Genomic DNA, 18,453 nt, shown 5'->3' with positions numbered 1-18,453 from the left:
TAATTGTTATACCTAAGTAGGGTATGCCATCTTCTTTCCATACATATGGAAGAGTGGTTTGAAGTTGGAGTTTGATACGTTTGTCAATTCCTAAATCTAGAATCAATGATTTGGCGAAGTTAACTTTATAGTACGAAATCTCACCAAAGTTTTTTAAAGTTTCATGGACTAAGGGGAGAGATCTGGTCGGGTTTGTCAGCATCAGTACAACGTCATCGGCAAACAGGTTAATAACGTGGTTACGAGATCCTAACACGTGTCCAGCAATATCGGCCTGGGATCTAATGGCCTCCGCCAGAGGCTCTATCATAAGGTTAAAAATGGTTGGAGATAATGGACACCCCTGACGAGTGCCATTAGAAATAGGGAAAGGTGTAGAAAGCATTCCAGCTGTTAAGACTTGGGCGGATGGATTGGAATATAAAGCCAACATTGCGTTAGAGATAAAACCTTGAAAGCCAAATTTTTGTAGAACTTCCTTCATGTAACACCACTCCAACCTATCAAACGCCTTCTCTGCGTCTATGGAGAGCAGCAGAGAAGGAGTTTTAGTTAAATTAGCATAATGAACAATGTCAATAATACGTCTTGTAGCATCAGAAGTTTGTCTCCCCCTGATGAAGCCCATCTGGTCGCTTTTAATTAAAGAAGGCATAAACTCTGATAGTCTAAGGGCGATAAGTTTGGCGTAGATCTTTATATCTGTGTTCAGGAGAGAAATAGGTCTAAAATTACTAGGGGTAGTGGGATCTTTACCAGGTTTGGGTATAGTGGTCACGTATGCTTTTAACATTTCATTTGGAAAGGATGCTGAGTGTGCTGCCTGTGTGAACATCTTTTGGAGATATGTGGAAAGAATAGTGGAAAAGGTTTTAAAATATTCATTATTTTGTCCATCAGGACCTGGGGATTTCCCATGAGGGAGTGAAGTAATGACTGATGTTATTTCATGGTTTGTGAACGGTGAATTCAGCAATTCAAGCTGTGATTCGGAGAGTTTAGGGAGATCTAAATCTTTGAGAAAATGCTGTATTTTGGGAACAGTGGGTTGAGGAGTGTGGGGGTCGGTGTTAAGGTTGTAAAGCTCACTATAATATTGTGCAAATTGGTTTGCGATTTCTTGAGGATTGATTACTTTATGAAGGGATGTAGGGTGTATCAGATGGGAAATCCTAATTTTGGTGCGTATTGCTCTAATCCTATTGGCAAGGTATTTACCTGCTCTATTCGCACAGGCATAGGTACGTAACTTCAAGCGTCTAAGGTAGAAATCATAGTTTTGGGCCAAGTGATCTCTCAATTTTTCTCTAAGAGAGGTTATTTGGGTAGTCCGCTGGTGAGAGGGAGATGCTTTGTTGAGGGTTCCTAAATTGTGGATATCGGAAGTAATGGAGTCTATGGTTGCAGTATACTTTTTTTTAGCTCTAGCTCCTAGCTGGATAAAGACGCCTCTAATAAACGCTTTGTGGGCGTTCCAGAGTGTGAAGGGACTCTCTACTGAATGTTCATTTTGTTGGAAATATGTTTTAAGGTTTTGAGAAATCAGTTCTTTGGTATCGGGGTCCTGTAGTAATCTAACACTGCAGCGCCAGATGGGTGAAGAGGGAGAGACACCCTTCTCATGAATAGAAAGTGATATGGCAGAATGGTCAGACCACGTAATATCATGTATCTCAGAGGATGAAACATTTTGTAAGGTCCATTGATCGGACAAAAAAAAGTCTATTCTGGAATAAGACCCATGTACATGGGAGAAGAAGGTAAAGTCTTTCTCGTTGCCATGTGTGCATCGCCAGACGTCATACAGTTTTTCAGAGTGCAGGATCGTATTTAGGCAGGTGTTGTTGTTGCGTTTAGCATTAGAAGTGTCAAGTTGTGGGTCGACAATGAGGTTAAAATCGCCACAAAGAATGAGACTGCCGTATTGGATAGGTTGTATTTTACGGAGTAGTCTATTTAAAAACCTAATCTGTCGGGTGTTTGGAGCATATAAAGATACAATGGTGTACGGTTTAGAATTAATATCACCCTGAAGAATAATATAGCGACCATTGTCGGCTGTGATGGATTTCTTGAGATGGAAGGAGACCGTGTCACGGATGGCAAGAAGGACACCTCCGCTTTTTTTATTCGGGTTATTTGCCAGGAATATATGTGGGTAGTTTTTATGTGTACATTTAGGATGGTTGTCCTGTTAAAAATGAGTTTCCTGTACACATAAAATATCCGCTTTTAGTTTCTGAGCTTCTGTCCACAGCGAGTAGCGTTTCACAGGGTGGTTGAGGCCTTTGGCATTAATGGAAACAAAGGTAATTGTAATTTTTCAGGTAAGAAAAAAAAGATGTGTAAGTGTACTCACAGAATCCTTCGAGAATTATTAGAGTCATCTGAGCTCCAGGAGATTGACAGAAGAGATGCCGCTATGGTATTTAGAGATGTAGTAGAGCAGGGGATGAAGAGTCCATCACGTGTAGGTCCAGTGCTAATGGAACAAAGGGTGTAACCACAAAAATAAACAATAACATATAGAACAATAAAAATAGAATCATATAAGTGATCCATATGCAAACAAAGCTGCAAAAATGACAAATGTCAGGGGTAAGAACAAGGAAAGATGAAGAAATCCTTGTGCCCAGGGAGAGAACATATTTGTCAACGGTGTGTGATTATTTACTGCCATCAGTGACATTTTTGGGGGCTCTTCTGTGTGAAACTACTTGCCACTCATCCGGAATAGGGCGTAGTTGTGTTGCAGGTGGTTCCAGAGGGTTTTGTTGTGGAAGTATGCCCCATTGACGCAGGAGTGCGATACCTTCAGCTAAAGTAGTAACTGTGTGCGTGGTACCATCATGTGAGATGGACAATTTCGCTGGGTAACGCCATTTATGTGGTATATTGTGGTTGCGTAAGGCCTTAGTGATGGTTGCTAAGTTTCGGCGCAATTGCAGAGTATGTCTTGATAGGTCAGGGAGGAGGATCAATTCAGCATATTGAGATATGTTGTTGCCTCGAGTACGAAACGCAGTCATAATTTGTTCCTTGATATGATAGTAATGCATCTTGAGCAAAACATCCCGAGGGGTACCTTCAGGTAGAAATGCTGGCTTGGGGATTCTGTGAATCCTGTCAATGGTCAGTTCCTGAGGAGATAATGTGGGGATAATGGTGGAAAATAGCGTGTGTACATACTGCAGTAATTGGTTTGGAGGTATGGCTTCAGGAATACCTCTGATTTTAATATTGCACCTCCTAGAGCGGTCCTCAAGGTCTGCTACTTTACTCTTTAGCCATGTTATTTCTTCATCATGGGATTTGTGGGCCTCTACTAAAGTATTGAAAGAAGTTGTGCATTCCCCTATGTTACGTTCCATTTGGTCCACTCTATTACCTAGTGCCAATACTTCTCTATGGCAGTTAGTGATTTCTACAGTGAGGTCAGCTTGTATGGAGGCTTTGAGTGACATAAGCATCTCCTTAAGGACCGTATCTGAGACCGGTTGATCGGATGTGGGGTAGGCCGCAATCAGGTCGGATGCCGGTGGATGTATAGCGTGGCCTATGGGAGCGGATCCGCTTACCTCCATGTCCGCTCGGTTTACCTCAGGAGAAGATATCCGTTGCCTTTGTTTGGCTGGGCTTCTAGTCGTGGGGCTATTCGTTCCTGAGGAGGAATCGCTGAGGGAAGTCGTTCGGAGGTGAGATTGTTGCGAGGCCTGCTCTTGATTTTCAGTCACGCACGAACCGGCGCCATTTTTGTGAGATTCCGTGCGTCTTGAAAAGGTTCGGAAGTTTCCACGGCGGTTGCTGACTCTTTCTTTTTTTTGGCATCTTCGGTAGAAGCAAAGGTGTCTACCCTACGTTATGGATAGGTTTATGTGGAAATATGTCACCAATGGAGTCGTTATAGAGTTGTTCTCTCCGGTGGTCGAACGGAGCTCTCAGCTCAAGCGTCCATCTTAGCTCTCGGTCGCCACGCCCCCCCTTTAATTTTCTTTTTTTATATGTCATATTCCCTGTCTTGCTCTTATTATTAAGCTAAATCTAAAAGATTTATGATTGAATAATATTAAGAGGAATTTCTGTTTAAACAGTTGGAATTACTCTTCCAAGTGAAAATTCGTTTTTGCCCTAATAGATTTTTACCACCAAAACAATGGCTGCCCTCTAGATAGTCTGGAATAAATATTTACCACCATAACAATGGCTGCCTCCCAGATAGATCTAAAGACTCCAAGAAAATGGCGGCTGGCATAGCCCTGTAGTTTAATATACAGGACCTGCCTTTATTCATGTTATGGAAATATACATGAAAGCGTATTATCTGGTGTTATGCTTGTTGTCTGTGATACAATTTTATCAGGATCATGGGCTTTGTGTAAGCTCCCCGTATTAAGTTTTGTTTTTTCCTCTGTTTGTTGCCCCTTTTTTTTTTCGCTGTGTTTGCCCGCTCGATGTATGCCTTATGAGTAACCTCGAGCGCAGTGTGAGGTAAATCAAAAGCGGGACACACCCGCGTGATCTAATTGGCCCGTTCTGCTCGTACATGCCCTGTATATGTAAATAGAGGGCGGACCATGTCCACCCAGTACTCTCAAAAGGCACTTCCGGTCGCCTTAGAAACATCCCAGTTGAATTCCATGTGTGACGTAGCGCTACATCCGAGCAAGTCGCTCACTGATCTGTCATTAGCTGTGTGCCTGTTTTTTCGTTCCCTCTTGTGAGTAGCTAAAGTTGTTTTAAATAAAATCATTTATTTTAAATACTGCACTATGGAGGATGTTTTTTACCTGTCGTTTTGAGCATTTTCGCTGGTAACAATTACGAGGAAAGCGGCACCGTCAGAAGTCCTCTCTGCAGTCCCCCTGACCCTCTCAAGTACCCCCTGCAAATTAGCTGTTTTGCTGCATACCTCGCAGCCGTGAGGTAATTACTTAGTGTAACTAGCACTGGCACGGAACACCACTGGAAGAGAGTTGGCTTGGCACATTGCACTTTACTTTTTGATTGTGATATTGCATCCAAAATTGCACGATTGGACTATGTATGGGACACTATTGAGATTCACCAATTTGCTGCTATTGATTTCTATTGATTTTTGTTTTTAATTGCTTAGTAATTTATTTAATTTTGTTTTTTTAAATTTTTTCTGCATTTTTGTCTGCGTTTAGATCACAAAAATTCTTTCTGCGTTTATATCACACATATTCATTTCTCTATATATTGCACTTTTTAACCTGTTATATGCACTGTATGGTTTTAAGCACATATTTGCTTGTTTCCAGACACCTGAGTGATGCACAGGGACACTTTATACTAGTTGTTTATGTAATGCACAGATGCACTTTTTTTCATAAGCCCTTAGTACTGTTGTAGTTTACAAAGCACTATTGCACTTTTTGCTTTTGACACTTATTCATATTTCAGAGTCATCAACTGCTTGCTCAATCACATCTATCCTGGCTCCTAGGCTCTGTATGTCTGCTTTAATGGATATAGTGATCTGTGCAGCATTTTGAGCTAGGCCCGCTGCCAGCATGTCAGAAAAGCTGTTCAGAAGCTGTGCCATGTCAGGGGAGTGAATAGCCTGCATGGCAGGGGCCTGTGGGGAAGCAGGGATACTGCAAGGTGTATTACTGAGGGGGGAATAAGGCATCCCGGCCTGCAGTCTGCCCAGGAGAGATTCAGTGGATGCTGGGGAGGAGAAGGGATGCTGGCAACTACTCACGGGAGGAAGAGGAGTCAGAAGAGGGTCCGTATCGATGGGGTCTGTAGCAGTGCTGCCGCGTGTGTTCGGCGCGGCCGCCATCTTGGAAGACTCAGGGGGAACCAGGCCAAAGTTGAGATGCCGGCTAACGTCCCTCTTAGGAAGCCCCTGCGACATACGGGAGGTGTCTCTGCCGTGTCCGGAGTGCGTGGGTGGTCTCGCTGTCGAAATCCGCTAACGATCGCGCGGTCTGGGTGCCTTAGACGGCCGGAGCGGAGCTCCCGGTTAGCGTGGAGATCCGGAAGTCCCGCGCATGCGCACTCCCCTCCGTCAGGTTTTTATATAGCGTCAGGGACCCCATATACTACCTAATAAAGATTTTAACCCCCTGATTGCCCCTAGTTAACCCTTTCACGAGTGACCACCGTATAAGTGTTACGGGTGACTCTGGTTAGTTAGTTTGCTTTTTATAGCATCAGGGCACCCATCATTTATTACCCAATAAAGGTTTAACCCCCTGATCACCCGGCGGGTGATATCAATTAGGTTTTAGGGTCAGGGTCTGCGTCACCCCAGGCAGCGCTAGGTTAGTGCCAGTACCGCTAACACCCACGCACAAAGCATACACCTCCCGTAGTGGTATGGTATCTTAACAGATCAATATCTGATCTGATCAGATCTATACTAGCGTCCCCAGCAGTTTAGGGTTCCAAAAAAACGGATTGTTAGCGGGATCAGCCCAGATACCTGCTAGCACCTGCATTTTGCCCCTCTGCCCAGCCCACCCAAGTGCTGTATCAATCGATCACTGTCACTTACAAAACACTAAACACATAACTGCAGCATTCACAGAGTCAGGCCTGATCCCTGCGATCGCTAACAGTTTTTTTTTGTAGCGTTTTATATTTAAATCCTGAAGGCGGTGCTTGGTTTTCGGGGTCCCGTACGCAGCTAGGCTCCCAAAAAGTCCCCCACATGTGGTATCCCCATACTCTGGAGAAGCAGCAGAATTTATTTTGGGGTGTAATTTCACTTATGCCCATAGCATGTGTGAGCAATATATCATTTAGTGACAATTTTGTGCAACAAAAAAAAAATTGTAATATTCCTGCAACTTGTGGCAAAATATAAAATATTTCATGGACTCAACATGCCTCTCAGTAAATAGCTTGGGGTGTCTACTTTCCAAAATGGGGTCATTTGGGGGGGTTTTGTGCTATTTTGGCATTTTATGGCCTTCGAAACTGTGATAGGTAGTGAGGAGTGAAATCAAAAATTTGCACCCTTATGCCGCATACACACGACCGGACTTTTCGAGGGACTAGGTCCGACAGACTTTCGACGGAGTTCTGACGGAGTTCTGACAGAGTTCTGACGGACTTTCCGAATGAACGGACTTGGCCACACACAATCACACCAAAGTCTGACAGATTTGAACGTGATGACGTACGACCGGACTAGAATAAGGAAGTTCATAGCCAGTAGCCAATAGCTGCCCTCGCGTTGTTTTTTGTCCGTCGGACTAGCATACACACGAGTGGATTTCTCGGTAGGAACTGGGTCCGGCAGAGTTCCGGCAGAAAAATTTGAAACATGTTCCATTTCTAAAGTCTGTCAGACTTTTGCAAATCAAAAGTCTGCTGCAGCCCACACATGATCGAATGGTCTGCCAGAATCGTTCCGTCAGACCTTTGATGTTGAAAAGTCTGGTCGTGTGTACGCGGCATTAGAAATCCTGAAGGCAGTGATTGGTTTTCGGGGGTCCCATACGCGGCTAGTCCCACATATGCGGTATCCCTGTACTAGAAGCAGCAGAATATATTTTGGGGTGCAATTTCACATATAACTATGGCATGTGTGAGCAATATATCACTTAGTGACAACTTTTTGTAAACTCTTTTTTTTTGTGTCATTATTCAATCACTTGGGACAAAAAAAAAACATTCAATGGGCTCAACATGCCCCTCAGCAATTTCCTTAGGGTGTCTACTTTCCAAAATGGGGTCATTTGGAGGTGGGGGTTTGTACTGCCCTGCCATTTTAGCACCTCAAGAAATGAGATAGGCATAAATGAAAAGCTGTGTAAATTCCAGAAAATGTACTCTAGTTTGTAGACGCTATAACCAATAAATATACGCTTATTGACATTTTTTTTACTAAAGACATGTGGCTGAATACATTTTGGCCTAAATGTATGACTAAAATTTAGTTTATTCGACTTTTCTTATAACAAGTAGAAAATATCTTTTTTTTTTTTAATTTTCAGTCTTTTTCCTTTTATATCGTAAAATGTAAATATCGCAGAGGCAATCAAATATCATCAAAAGAAAGCTCTATTTGTGCGAAGAAAAGGACGCAAATTTTGTTTGGGTACAACATTGCATGACCGCGCAATTACCAGTTAAAGCAGTGCAGTGCGAAATTGTAAAAAGACCTCTGGTCCTTAGGGTAACAATTGGTCCTGGGCTTAAGTGGTTAATAAACTTGTTTTGCATTGATACATGTCCCCTGGGGCAGTACCCGGGTCCCAAACAATTTTATGGCAATAACATGCGTATAAGCCTTTAAAATTAGCACTTTTGATTTTTCACATTCGTTTCCCATAGACCTTAACGGTGCTTGCATGTATGCACAAATTTTTTGTCTGTTCGCAAGTTCTGGTGCAAACTGAAAGGAGGGGGGGGGGGGGGTCGGGGTGTATTTAGCACACAGCTAAATTCAGGTCTGTTAATTATGTTTTCAGACTGAAAAGTACTGTCATTTGCACTTATAGGATGTATACCACCCTGCTAATTAAATTAAACAGCCAGTAATCTTCTGTTTGAAATGCAAGCATTTTGCATGCGAACTCAGTTTCAAAAAGAGGACTGGCAATGCCTAGCTGCAGAAGCTGCAGGCACACTTCAAATCACACAGGCCAACTGTTGGCTGTCTGGTGGAAGTTATTGGATGGTTGTATAGCTGCCTGATTTCTTCCATGCACCCCTGCTAGTGTGACCCCCCCCCCCACACTGCATAGACCCCCACCATGTTTCCTGGACTCCGCTGTCCCACATGTGGACCAAGGACAAGCATGAAAAGGAGATCAGTGAACATCCATTTGTGGATCTCCTCTACCTAGTAAGAACTGTCCATTTCCCTATGTCCAGGTAAGCAGCTAATGGAGCGCAGCCTGTGTTCTTTTTTTATTTATAGTCTTTATTTTCGTATTTTATACAGTTTTACACACATTTAATTTTGATCAGTACACCCTTTTCAGACATAATTGACATTTCATTTGTTGTAACATTTTCCTAACCCTCCCTCCCCCCAATAAATAAATACATAAAAAAAAAACTAACCCCCCCCCCACCTCGCTCACTTCCTTCCCTCTCTATCAATGCTATCTCTCCATTAACCACAGGTATCTCTCTGTTTTCCTAAATACCAACCATTTACCCATGCATGTATTTCACCCCTGTGTCTTGTGTCATGTGTATAGACTCTTCTTTAGTTCTTGTCCGCTCTACCCTTCCTATCCACTCTTTCTTAGTCTGAGCCTCCTGAGTTTCCCAGAGGCATAGAATCAGCGCCTTAGCTACATTCAATAAGTACGGAGTTAAGGTCAGTTTATATTGTGCTACTCCCTTCTCTGTATCGTGGAACAAACATACCCATGGTTGGTTTTTAATCCTTTCACCCGTTATATCAAAAATTGCTTCTTTTATTTTCTCCCAGTAAGTTTGTATTTTGGGGCACTCCCACCATAAATGCGAAAAAGTCCCCAATGCAGAACAACCCCTCCAACAGGTCGGGGGGTTATCTCCTCTAAAACCATGCGCTCTCTTTGGAGTAACATACCACCTAGCCAGCAGCTTGTATGACATTTCTGCTGTTTGTGTGTACTTTGATACTAAGTGAGCCAACCTGATTATCTTGTTCCTATGTTCGTCACTACCTAAGGAGCCTATCTCCCTTTCCCATTTCTCTAGAAAGGTTGGGTATTCATGATCTGCCTCCTGCATCAATATTTTATATATTTTTGATATCCTTCTCTCTAAGCTTATAATCCCATCTGTGTCTCTTGTTTATTCCATCCCAAATCTTTAGTGATTTTTGGTCAAAATATTTGTGTTTGGTCCTAATTCTCGGTGTTGTGGTGGTATCCATATAATTTTCCCTGTGTCTGTTCTACTTAGGGTCCTTTCTAATTCCACCCAACTCTTCTTATTTTGAATCCAGTCTGCTATTCTGGAGATCACAATAGCTTCGTAATATTTTTTAAACTCTGGTGCTGCTAATCCCCCTCTAACTATTGTATTATAAGCAATGTGGGGCCGTTTACGTGCCCAAATAAATATTGAGACCATAGATTTCAATTTTCTAAAATAATTTTGTGGGAGGGGAATTGGGATAATTTGGAACATATAAATTAACATGGGTAATATGAACATTTTAGTTGCATGTATCTTTCCGCTCCAAGAGAGTGCTTTATATTGCATCCTACTCCGTTGGTCTTCAATTTTATTGGGCAGGGGGATATAGTTAGCTTCAAACAGGTCACCTAATTGCACTGTTAATTTTATACCTAGACACCCCAATTCTTTCTTACACCACTTAAACGCTAATTTTGCTTGGACTGCTCTCTGCTCTTCTTCTAATAGGGTTAAATTTAGAATCTCGGATTTGGTCCCCCTTATTACAGCTTTGTGTGTTTCCCATAGACTAGACCTAGAGATTTCTGGCGTGTCATTAAGCCCAAAGAAAGTCGTCAGTTCCTGCTTGATTCTACTAATTGATTCTTGGTCCTGAATTAGTGAGTCATTTAACTTCCATGTCTTCCCTGGTCCGGTGTCTCCCTGTATCTCAAGTTGGATTTTCACTGGGGCATGGTCTGATAAGGTGATTGTTTTGATTTCTGCCTTTTTAAGGGATGGAACTAATTGGTGTTCTATTAGAATATAGTCTATCCTGGAGAAGGAACTATGAACAGAGGAAAAATAAGTATAGTTGTGCTCCATTAAATGGGTGATCCTCCATGCATCTTGTAGCTGCCAGCTTGCCAGTGCTTTTTTAACAATTTTTTGTCTATGCTCTGTAGCGCAGCCTCTGTTCCATTAACTTTCATGGAGGTCAGGTGAGAAATCAGGGGTCTAATAGGTTTGGTGAGTGTTTTTTTTTCAAAAAATTGTGCAGAATGCAGCACGAAAGCACAATATGATTCAGTTTATATTCCGCCATGTGGATTGGAGTCAAAAATAGGCGGAACCGGCTGGCCATTATCCCGAAAGTGTTCTCCACTACTCTTATGGCTCTGGTCAGCCTGAAATTAAAGATCCTCTGGTCCGGGGTGAGGGTCCTCATCGGGAAAGGCCGCATCAGATGCTTTGCCAGAGCAAACGCCTCATCCACGACGAAAACGAAGGGGAGTCCTTCCACATTATCCTCTGGAGGTCGCAAGCCCAGACTGCCACTCTGGAGATGCCAGTAGAACTCCATCCCTGTGAACACTGCACCATCTGACATCCCCACGTCCATATACAGGAAGTCATATGTCACTGACACCATCGCCAACATCACAATACTATTATACCCCTTGTAATTATAATAGTAGGACCCCAAGTTGGGTGGGACGATGCAGACGTGTTTCCCATCAATTGCACCTCCACAATTGGGAAAGACCCAACGGCTGGCAAAGTGGGAGGCCACAGTCTGCCATTCCTGTGGCGTTGAAGGAAACTGTGGAGTCAAACAAGAAAAAAAAATGTAATTTTGTACATCAACATTGCAAGCAGATTAGACACAAACATTTTTGGCCAACATCAGTATAACATTTTTGCAAATGAGTATTTAAAGCCAAAAGTATAAAGTCTAAAGTATAAAGATTCCTCACCCCCCCCCCCCCCCATATGATGGCCCATTGCAAAAAAATAGGGGGGGGATGTTTTGGACAGGTAACCCTCTCCACTTCATTGAGAGCTGAATGCATAGATAATGTGTGATACTTTGGCCAGCTCCTCCTTACTTACACTATTGTCAGCCCAACGGACAGATAAGAAATGTCATAATACAAAAAAAAGGGAACAAATGGAAGCACATTCTGCTATTAGAAGACATTCTGCTATTACCTATCAAGATAATAATAGGAGAAAAAAAATACTTTAAACAGTAGCATTAGAAAGTATTGAGGCAGGCCCTTGCACTACATGCTTTGGTGAATTCATCCATGAATCTGACCACAAAAGAGGTAGGTATAGTGTGTATTAGGTTTGGCAAAGTCAGCAGATAGAGGATTGCTACCAGCTGACCTAGCAGTTGGGGGGAGGGTGTTCCTAATGAGTTTGGCCCACCAAAAAAAAACTCTGGCACTCTGCATGAATTTAAGAACACACATAACATTTGTACACATTTTAGGGGGTGTTTAGGGGAAAGCAATACTATGGAGCTGACAAAATACATGTCTAAGTGACTAGACTAGAGGTTTATGGGCCCAGAAGAGCATGCTGGGGAAGTTAGTGAAGGCAAATATGTACGAAGGACAAAAAAGGAACTTTAAAAGCTTCCAGCATGCATGAGGACAAAGGGACACAGCATATCAATTACAGCATATTGCAATCATGGTAATTAGGGAATGAGGAAAGAAATACAATACATTAGCAAACATTAAATACATAGAATGTGATGTTAAAGGAGAAAACTTACCTTAATATAGTCCTTCTGCAGGACCTGTATGATGGCAGAACAGGTCTCTGGAATAATGATTCCCAGAGCCTGGGGGGAGATGCCTGTCGAGAACTTCAGGTCCTGGAGACTTCTCCGTGGCCAAGTACCGCAACGTGGTGATGAGCCTCTGCTCCGGAGTGATGGCTTGCCGCATGCAGGTATCCTGCCTGCTGATATAAGGGGACAGCAAAGCCAGCAGAAGGTGAAAAACGGGGTCCGTCGTTTGGAGATAATTCCTGAAATCATCAGGATTATTTTCCCGGATCTCACAAAGCAAAGGCATGTGAGAGAATTGGTCACGCTGGAGCAACCAATTCTTGCTCCACGAACTCCTAAAAGCCCAACACCAAGCCCCTGCACAGCACGAACTCTACGACGAGTACGTATACGATACATGGCTTCAAAACGGTCAGCTGGTCAGAACGGACTAACAGAAAGCACCGATAAACAGCAAGGCTTGAAAGAACGAACTGAAAACCAGAAACGAGCAGACAATAAACACTGAAAATCAAAGCGTACTATACGAAGATATATTCCGCAATGACCAACAAATGCGAACTAACTACACGCACTGATAAGCAGATACGCACTGACAAGCACAAACTGAAGAGCAGTAATGATCTGAAGCACAAATCTGAAAAGCACGAATCATCTCTAATCAAACTTCTACTAATGCCGCGTACACACGTAGCCGTCTGTCCGACGTACTTAGTTTGGCGGACGTCCGCCAAACTGTCCGTCGGAATTTTCGAACGGGCTACTTGCCCACACATGGCACTTTTTCAGCGGACTAATACGGCGTACTAAGTCCGCCGTACTAATTCCGCCGTACTTTCGAAATGAACGGACTCGCCCACACACGCGGAGGAAAGTCCGCTCATTTCGAGCGCGTCTCCAGGTAGGCGGGGCCCGCGAGGGAGACGTCGCTGGCCCCGCCGCCTGGTATGGACTTAAAGGGGAGCCCCCACGCCGAAAAAAATCGGCGTGGGGGTCCCCCCGAAGTCCACAACAGACCCTTGTCTGAGCGCGCTACCCGGCCCGCCAGGAAAGGGGGGCGAGCGAGCGTCACATGGTGACCCCGCCCCCTTACAATGTCACAGTCCCCATGTGACATCAACCCATGTGACCAACCCATGTGACATAAAGCCATGTGACACCGCCCCTTGTCCCTATATAAGTGGCCACGCAGCGTGCCCCTGGCATTGTGGCCGGAGAGAGCGTCGAGTCAACATCTCCAGGAGAAGAAGGAGAAGAAGAAGAAGAACGGAAGGCGGCAGCGGCCCGGCAGAAGAACCGAAGAGGGGGACAAGACCCCCGAAGTCGGGAGAAGAGGCCGGCGGCGAGGAAGAAAGCCGGACTCCTCCGCTAGCAAAAGAGCTACAAGAAGATAGCGGAGGAGTCCGGCGAGAAGACCCCCGAAGACGGAAGACCCCCGGAGCTGTGCAATAAAGTATTTTATCTTGTGTGTTGTGTTTTTTTTGTACTTTTATTTTACAGGTGAATGGGTAGGGGTACATTGTACCCTATACTTATTCACATAGGGTGGGGGGCCGGTATCCGGGGCCCCCTTATTAAAGGGGGCTCCCGGATTCCGATAAGCCCCCCGCCCGCAGCCCCGACAACCAACGGCCAGGGTTGTCGGGAAGAGGCCCTTGTCCTCATCAACATGGGGACAAGGTGCTTTGGGGTGGGGGGGCCGCGCGGCCCCCCCTTCCCCAAGGCACCCCCATGTTGAGGGCACGCGGCCTGGTACGGCTCAGGAGGGGGGGGGCGCTCACTCGCCCCCCTTTCCTGGCCGGCCGGGTAGCGTGCTCGGACAAGGGTCTGTTGTGGACTTGGGGGGGACCCCCACGCCGATTTTTTTCGGCGTTGGGGGTTCCCCTTTAAGTCCATACCAGGCGGCAGGGCCAGCGACGTCTCCTTCGCGGGCCCCGCCTACCTGGAGACCCGCTCGAAATGAGCGGACTTTTCTCCTGGCGGGAAAAGTCCGCTCATTTCAAAAGTACGGCGGACTGGCATACACACGGCCGGATTGTCCGCCGAAATGCGAGTACGGCGGGCAGATTGTTGTGCAAACCGAAATTCTAAGTCCGCCGTACTTTCGGTTCAAAAAAGTATGCCGGAGGCTACACACGGGGGGATTGTTTGGCGTACTTGAGTTTGCCGGACTTTTCCACCGGATTGTTTGATCGTGTGTACGCGGCATAACACGCGATAAACACAAGATCAGCAGAAGGAGCCCAAAGGGTGCCACACGTGGTGCTGAACTTCCCTTTTCTAGTCCTGTCGTACGTGGTTTACATCACCACGTTCTTGTTGACTGGAAATTCCGAAAAACTTTGTCCGACCGTGTGTATGCAACACCACTTCCGGACTAAATCCGTCGGAAATTATCCGTCGGATTTTGTGGTCGGAATGTCCGACCGCGAGTACAAGGGCTTAGACACTTTACATACCCTCTCCCTAATTAACAGCATTTAACTTTTTTTTTTTTTTTTTTTTTGCATTGGTCTCCTATCACAGTGTCTATCTGATGATGTCCTTTTATAACAACCAAAGAAGAAAAAAAATAACAATCTGATCAAAAAGTTCCAGTAGCAAAGGTTACCTAAATGTTCTTCATTGTTTTTAATTATTCTCGTTCATGAAAAATGTATTAAAACATAAAAATAATGTAGCACTTGCACTAACAATCTCAAGGCTTATGAAAGGGGAACCCACCCCCAAAATGCATCACTGTGGTTATGGCAGTTAATGTCCTGGGCCTTTTTTTTTTTTAGGGAAGGTGGCAGTACATAATCTAGCCATGTCTTGGATGCTGTCAGAGTGGAGCCATGCCATGGAATTCAGACAGGCATTGGAGACTGCTATCTTAGCCCAGTCTGACAGAAACTCTATGGTGGAGAAGTAGAACTTATCATTGCATACCATTGCCACACCATTTGATGCATGATTTCTGTATAGTCATGTACCAAGTGCTCCTGTCTAAATCTAATTAATATAAGCACAATTTTTATTGGTTTTTAGGTTTCTGTATAATGATTTATTTTTTAACAATGGCTTGCAAATAGGCCTTGAAAAATACCATTATCAATATATTAGGATCCCATAGACTTCAATAGGGTTCTGCACTATATGTGGTCTTTGCAGACCTCCTGACAAACTGAATTGTATCCAGTTCCCTTAGCAATAATAATAATTAAAAACACAAAAGATGCAGTGCTAAAATAACATATGAAATCTGAAAAAATTAAAACAAGGAAAAACCATAGAAAACTAAATCAGAGTATCATTAAGATACCAGCATAGATCAATGGTAAATAATCAAGTAAAAAATACAATTATTATTAATCAAGTGAAAAAAAGGTCCCATTAATATTTCAGTCCATAGACTGACAAGGAAATGTCACCTGTCCATATAAGTGCAGGACAAAGAATTGTGAGGGTATCCTTCATCCTTCAGACCAATTTCCCTGCTGGGCGAGACTGTCGTAATAGCAGTCATCGCTATCTGGTAAGCAGACCACCTTATTCAATTTGGATGTGAAGTCACATGAAGGATACTCTCACAATTCTTTCTCCTGTTATAACACGGACAGGTGGCATTTCCTTGTCAATCTATAGGCTGAAATCTTAATGGGACCTATTTTTCACTTGATTAATAATAATTTTCAGGTGATTTTTTTTTTTTACTTGATTATTTACCATTGACCTATGCTGGTATCTTAATGAGATGCTGCTTTAGTTTTCTCTGGTTTCTCCTTGTTTTCATTTTTTCTGATTTCATATGTTATTTTAGCGTTGCATCTTTTGTGTTTTTATTTATGGTTTTGAGTTTGATACTAGACTTTTTGGCGCTGGCAGCTTTTTTCCAATATTCATTTTGTCACTTATATTTTTTGCAGCTTTAGCCTTTGGGCTTGTATTTTTCTTATTAGCAATAATAATAAATTTCATCTGCTTTGTAGTAATGGCCTAGATATTCTGTATATATACACACATACTGTATAAATATATAAAGTAAGACAATGTTAAATAAATAGACTTACTGCATTTAGTGGATGTAAATTGCACATTCAAAGCAAAGATCATTTTAGTTGATTGACAATATTAAGGTTATAGGTTATCTGAGAGTATTCAGTTAAGACATCTGTGACCCTTTGGAAACTTCCTGTGTTTCAATCATTAAAACAAAGTAATGAATTCTACTAATGTCATAAAGAACTATAATATCCCACTGCAATGTGACTCTAATATAGTACATGTAATACTCAGATTATCTTGCCAAATGAAGACAAAACATTGTTGTACAAGGTTTATTAATTTTACTACATTCATTTTACCTAAACTAACTATACAGCATAAAACATGAGCATTAGTAGAATCAAATTATTTCTGCTTTCTATTTGGAACTATATTCAAAGCCGTCCCTAGACCTTTCTTAATGCAATCTACTGAGCTAGCCAGAACCACTTCTGGAGGGAGTCTATTCCACATTTTCACAGCTCTTATTGTGAAGAAACCTTTCCGTATTTGGAGATGAAATCTCTTTTCCTCTAGATGTAAAGCGTGCCCCCGTGTCCTCTGTGTTGACCGTAAAGTGAATAACTCAACACCAAGTTCACTATATGGACCCCTTATATATTTGAACATGTTGATCATATCTCTCCTTATTCTCCTCTTCTCAAGAGTGAATAAATTCAGTTCCTCTAATCTTTCCTCATAGCTGAGCTTCTCCATGCCTCTTATCAGTTTGGTTGCCCTTCTTTTTCTCCAGTTCCCCGATATCCTTTTTGAGAAATGGTGCCCAAAACTGAACTGTATATTCTAGATGAGGTCTTACTAATGATTTGAACAGGGGCAAAATTATATCTCTCTCTCTGGAGTCCATAACTCTCTTAATACAAGAAAGGACTTTGCTCGCTTTGGAAACCACAGCTTGGCATTGTATGCTATTATTGAGCTTATGATCTACCAAAACCCCCAGATCCTTCTCCACTACAGATTCACCCAGTTGTACTCCCCCTAGCATGTTTGATGCATGCATAATCTTATCTCTCAAGTGCATAACTTTATATTTATCAACATTAAACCTCATGTGCCACATAGTCCCCCAATTAGACAGAACATTGAGGTTGGCTTGTAAATTGGAGACATCCTGTAAGGACGTTATTCCACTGCATAGTTTGGTATCATCTGCAAAGACAGAAATGTTACTTTTGATCCCAGACCCAATATCATTCATAAAGATATTAAAAAGTAAGTGTCCCAGAACTGAACCTTGGGGTACACCACTGATAACCTTAGACCATTCAGAGTAAGAATCATTAACCACTACTCTCTGAATACTGTCTTTTAGCCAGTTTTATATCCATTTACAAACTGCTATTTCTAAGCCTGTAGACTTTACCTTACACATGAGCCGTGTGTGTGGAACTGTATCGAACGCTTTTGCAAAATACAAGTATGCCACGTCCACCGCCACACCTCTGTCCAAGGTTATACTTGCCTCTTTATAAAAAGAAATCAGGTTTGTCTGACAACTTCTGTCTTTCATGAACCCATGCTGTCTGTTGCTTGAAATGTTTTTTTTCCAGCAAGAACTCATCTATGTGGTCTTTTATTAAATGCTCCAGTATCTTCCCAACTATAGAAGTTAAACAGGTCTATAGTTCCTTGGTAAAAACTTTGTTCCCTTTTTAAATATAGCACCACCTTCACCCTACGCTAATCCAGTGGTACTATTCCCGTCATTAATGAGTCCCTAAAAATTAGATACAATGGCTTTGAAATTACAGAGCTCAATTCTTTTAGGATCCGTGGGTGGATGTCATCTGGTCCAGGTGCTTTATCCACCTTTATTCTGTAAAAATATTTCTGGACCATATTACTTTTGATCCATTGTGGAACATTCGGGGCTGTGTCAATACCACTCCCATTATGGACATGCGCTCCCCCATGCTCTTTTGTATACACCGAGTTGAAGAAAGTATTTAATAAATTAGCCTTCACTTTGTCCCCAGTCACCCACTCTAGATTATTTTGTA

This window comes from Lithobates pipiens, unplaced genomic scaffold (genome assembly GCF_037356315.1).
Source record: "Lithobates pipiens isolate NorthernLeopardFrog02 unplaced genomic scaffold, aLitPip1_a1.2 Scaffold_19, whole genome shotgun sequence".
Classification (NCBI taxonomy): Eukaryota; Metazoa; Chordata; class Amphibia; order Anura; family Ranidae; genus Lithobates; species Lithobates pipiens.
The sequence above is the reverse complement of the archived record's forward strand: the minus strand, read 5'-3'. Positions refer to the sequence as shown.